This window comes from Pinus tabuliformis, chromosome X (assembly GCF_031772625.1).
Source record: "Pinus tabuliformis cultivar Carrire ecotype Pingquan chromosome X, CPIR1, whole genome shotgun sequence".
Taxonomy (NCBI): Eukaryota; Viridiplantae; Streptophyta; class Pinopsida; order Pinales; family Pinaceae; genus Pinus; species Pinus tabuliformis.
Window position 1 is genome coordinate 1,397,246,101 of NC_142308.1, and position 6,000 is coordinate 1,397,252,100.

A 6,000-nucleotide genomic window follows, 5' to 3' on the forward strand; every position below is an offset into this window, starting at 1 on the left:
CCAGTATTTCATAGGTTAGTCAACATAAAGCAAAGCAAAGAACATAACATTCATATAACTAAACTTTAAGTAGCCACAATACACAAGTATTGGGGACACCAAAGGTAAAGCCTTAACTTTATTTATATGAAGAATGTTACAACATATAATAGAGGTGCACAATAAATTACTTGCAACTTATTTATAGACTACAATTACACAAGATGCAATTTCTTACAACAACTGCTAATCCAACCCCTAAAGCAACTACAAGCTTACCTCCTATAAATATCATCTTCTTCTTATTTTGACTTTGTTAGTGCAATTACCCCTATTGCGCCTAGCCCCAAACTCGCCACATTTGCAAAGCTCCCTTACACTCCTTATGAATGATCAATCACTTATGTCTTAACACTTGGAGGCGTCCTCCTTTTAAATGAGACATGCCTTACACTTGCAACCTTCTCACTCTAAGGTGGATGCAAGCACCATTCATCAACTTGCTTCCTTTGGTGGCTTGTTCGTCGACCATTTACACAAGACATTCCGAGTTATCCCAAGTTGTGTCAGGTCATCCTAACGCTTTTTTTTCTTGTTCTTTTTTCAGTAAGAAAAAAACGTTGGTTTCTATTAATAGAATGCAAAAAAAACCAGTACATATTATATGTGTATCTATCATTGCAATTTGCAACTGCATATAGCAGAGATAGTGAGAAGGAAAAACATCCAGATGTGATCGTTTGACCCAATCATAATAAGTGCATGTTGTGAGGTTCCATCTGGGCACTTCCAAATATAGCAGAGAAGCATCACCACCATGTTCATTGTTTAGTAGGTAACATCTAACATTACAACCTTTAACATCTTTCCACTCTTACCTAAACAACATGAATATTGTCATTTGTAAATAAAAACCTAAAATTAAACCCTTAAGGCACATCTTCCCTCAATGCAGGTCTCTAAATACACATTTATATTAAATATTAGAATTAACTTAATTACTTTTAAAAAATAACCCTATAAAACTGTTATTTTTCTCAACATTCTTATTATTATTATTATAATTAATTATACATGGATAATCTACATTATTATTGATGAAACTATCTTCTATATAATAATTAATTATACATAGATAATCTACATTATTATTGATGAAATTATCTTCTTTATTTATTATACATAGATAATCTACGTTATTATTGATGAAACTATCTTCTATATTTTAGTCAGCAATTACTAGTCAAAATTATTTTTAGACATTATCTATATTATTGACAAAATTATCATTTTTTTAAAATTATTTCATATAATAATTAGTTATAATAACACTAAATTTATTAAACTAAAAGTAATGTACTCTAGGTAATCAAACTAGATAAGATCTCTTTAAGAATCAATGAGACACAAAGCCCTATAATTTCAACCCTCCCTCTATCGGATTTTACACCTAACATCTTATCTCATATGTGCCCAAAAGGTTTTGATTGGCTTTAGCTTTGTACATGAATTGTGATAATGATGTTCCCCTCTCAGTGACATTATTCAATTGATTGAAGTACTGTATGCATTGGATATTAGGATTAACTCCGGAATAAAAGGCCTCGCAACTTTGCCTTGTCGGTACTTCGTTAATTAAACATATTTAATTCCTCCCACCAAGGAACACCTAACCCTAAGTGTAGTTTATCAATGAAAAATCTTGAAATAAATTGCGGTTTTCCCTAAGTCAACATAGGGTTGAGTAGTTAATATTTGTTGGTAACCTCTATAATCACGCTAAAATCTACCTCGCTGTATTCAATTATATTTTTATTTTTCCTCCAAATGATACCTAGAAGTTTTAAATTTATACACATTATAAAGGCATGGGAAGAAGAGGTTTGTGTAACAAAAATGTGCAGCGAAAAGGGGACTTTTGACTATGATGGTGTTTAGGTATGAGTGGGGTCTTTGGAAGGGTAAAGAACCATAAAGTATTTGGCAGAAACAAACGTCCATAAAGTAGATATGTATTTTGAAAAATCCGTGAAAAGGTGACGTGGAGTGAGCACGTTACTTTTTGACAAAAAACATGAGACTCGTTTGGCGCTACTTGTTTGTTTTTCTTCTGTCGCTTTTCAAGTACGATAGGCTCTTATGAAGAAATATTGAAAAATGGAAAAAAATTAATAATAATAATATTGGAACGGTAATCGGTCGTATTTGGCCTACCAAGATTAACGCAAATTTAAAATGTTAGAGCAGATGCTTTTAGGTATGCCGACTCATGGTCTTTAACTGCAAAGTTTCTTAGGACAGACGGTGTAGTTTTATATATATGTGTGTGTAAAGTAGATGGTAAATATTACAAATTTGTTTAATGAAATATTTCAATGAGTTAAAAAATTAAAATTGAATATTATACTTTAATGCATAAAGTAGATAATTGAAATTCATAATCGTTAAAACAATTTTTTTTAATATATGAAATTTTATTAAAAATATTTTATTGGCTCATGTAGTTCAAGATATATATCTTAAATTACATAATATATGGGCCCCTTTAATTCCATGGTAACTTTAGGATTTGGGTTGGTCAAGCATGGCCATATTAGTTGAATATCTTCACCAACTGAAGAGTACAAATCCAGACCTGGAGAAAATACAAGCACATGGATCAAGATAAGTCTATTTGAATAGATTCACCCACTAAAAATTACAAAGCCATAACTAGAGATAATATAAGCAAACGGATTTAGATATGTTTTGTATTTTAAAAGTATATGAATGAAAGCCTCCACCTTCCATTTCTGCCATTTTAATTGATGGAAGCGTATGTTGTTAATTTGCACACTACATGCACCAAATTATGCACAACACAATCACAACCATACAAGGGATGAGAGATTGAATCTCATAATTTGTTGGATTTTGGACACTTTGATTATCATTTATTATTTCCCTTCATGCTTTACACTATTCATTTACTTTGATTTATCATTTACTATTCATGACACGTTTAGATTTATGCTTTACCTAGTACACAATTGTGATGCTTATCATTTTAAATTATTCAATTTACTTTCATTCTTAGAAACCTATGCAATTGTCAAAAGTATTTTTGCACAACTATGTGACTTGTAGATCATAGGTTTATGTAGTTGAAGAACTATGCACTTTAAAACATGTGTGTGTGCACGCATGTGCACTCCATCTCTAGTTTTAGCCTGCATAATTGTCTTAAAAAATGATTTTTTTAAAAATGATTTTTTTAAGGATTTCTTACTTGTTGGGAGGGTGATCAGTAACATTATATTTTTTCTAGAATCGTTGACTACTTTATGTGATATTTGTTTACTTGATTTCACCACATTTAAATAAATTGCAATTGGAAAAAAGATGAACATTATTTTCTAAAACATTTCCAACATTTTTTAAAGTTATCATTCAAAGATACAGAACCTCACATCACTAGACTTTGCATCCAAAATTTACAACACAAGCATGTAATCTTTAAAAGTTACTCTTATTATATTTAATCTAATATCTCCCTGAGGAAATTAGTATCATATCACCCATGTATTGGCACCAACTTATGAGAAGGTGATTTGAACAAAAGGTTACTTTATCTTCTTGAACAACCCTAGTAGTTAGACTAGAGTATGTCCTTGGAGATCAAATCAAATGATACTCTAAAGTTATGAAAATTTGAAACTTGGATGTTGTCATAGGAAGATTGAAATTCCTTTATAGTGAGAGTGTGTGGTGTAATTTAAGTCAGTTAAATTACTTAGCATTAAATTATTAATCCAGGTCTGTACACTTGTGAAGCAAACTTGCACAATATATGTTAGGAAAATAACCTTCAATTTAAAAGGAAATCTAACTTGTTGAAGGAAATTGCAGGACTGCAATAAAATCCTAATCATGAAAATGTCTAAAATTAGCATACAAACTTCCTAGAAAAGCAAAACCCGAACTTCTTAAAAGGCAACAAGATTGATCCATGGAAAGCAACAAATTTCTAAAGTATAAAACAATGAAATTTTAATCTATTGAATTGAAAGTACACTTTCGTTCTAAGAAGAATAAATATGATTTTATTATATGAAACCAACTATATGATATGAATGACAATTATATTTCTATCTATGAAAGCAATCAACTTCTTATTCTAACTCTTGTTCTATTTCTATGAAAGCTTTTAAAGTTCCTAAATCTATGTTTTTATTCCAAATCATTGTTCTTACTATAAGAACTATTCTAATGAACATGACAATGAATATATTCTATGAAAGCCATAAATTCTATTCTATGAAACTTTTAATTGACAATTATGTTCTAGAAAGTAGTAAAACTTTGTTTCTAAGGAAGTAAATGAATTTTATACTAAGGAAAGTAAAGGTAAATTATTCTATGATAATAAGCAAATGATATTGAATTGAAATTTAACCTATTAAAGTAGATTAAAATTATTGTTGTGCATGTTCAGATTTTAGAATCATTCATGTCTATGCATTATCAATACATCCGAAATTACTTAAATGTAGAGGAAAAAGGCTCAAATTAAGAAGCAACTAAATAAATATTTTCGTTGTTTTCAGGTTTTATTCAAGTGTTTGATCTACAAAAGAACCAAACTGGAATGAGCATAAGTGAACATAAATATTGTGCGCATAAAATAGAGCATTTAATAAAAAAGACTTGAAATAAAATTTGCAGAGAAAGAAACTAATATAAGTTGTAGAAATAAAACATAAGGAAAATTAAAATACACCCGTACTCATTAGGGAGCCTTCCTGAAGCGCACGAGAGCTAAAAAACTCAAGAAATTATTGATCAAACACCAGATCGCATCATGAAGGTGTAAACATATCAAAGGATTGTATTAACTGCACAAAAGTTTAACAATATTCAAAGGTAATGATAAAATCCAACATATGAGCAACCTACAACATTCAACACTTAATACTTGATGTTCGCTTCCCATAGAAGAATTTTATAGAGTTTTAAAATAACTACTTCTGAGAAACTTAGTGCTAAAGGATAGCTCTACAAATTGACACCTTAGACTTCAAATTCTATTGAGACTCTTACTCACATGATTCATTATCTGTGAAACGAATCATGTGAGAAACACATCATCATTCTTCAAATTCTTCATGATCTCACTCGCTTGATAAGAAGTCAGCCTTGCTTGATACCTTGTTCTAATTCCTGGTGTGTCATGTCACCATTGACCATGAGTTTGACTTTGAGTTTATGGTTAACCAAGATTATTTTGACTGTGCCCATTAGGTGGAAATCCATATAGGCAACATTTTTCATCTTCCCATATGCTATAGCTAATTTATCTCCCATGGGACCTATTTGTACCTCAGAGTCAGCTGTGGAATGTTAGTGAAGCTGCAGAAACTGTTAAATTCTGTAACTCATACAAATTGAATCAAATTTACAAAGAAAAATGTATAGAATTGAGAGCACGTGTACTTTATTGCCTATTCATGTGGCTTTTTATTTAAAAATGGAGGTGTAGCAGTATAAATATAAGTGGAAAATAAGTAAAAGAGAAGGTAACAAACTATCAAGAAGATGCCATTCTTGTGGCCCAACAATGTGTTTTCTCAGAATAAGGGGTGAACCATCTTTTAGGCGATAATTCTTAGGTTGAACCAATAAAATCTGTTAAACCTCCACTCTCATTAAAATCCATGCGTTACATAGCTCATGATGTAAGTTATTAATCCCTTGTCCATGACCTTAAAAGAGGCATCCTAGTCACTAGTAATAACCTTATCATCATGTGGCATTCATGTGGTATTGAAAGGGAACTTGGGAGAAATAGTGAGGTCCCCCTGAGATATCATCACTTTGGGCATATCTTGCTATAAATTTTATAATCTATATTGGATCTTTATATTTTTTTCATTTATATCAATGCCTTCAAAGTGGAAAAATTGGAGAAACCAACTTGTGGGTTCATTTTCACCAGCTGGTCCCAATTTGGAGAATTAGGGTTTGAAAGTTTCTAGAGGCATT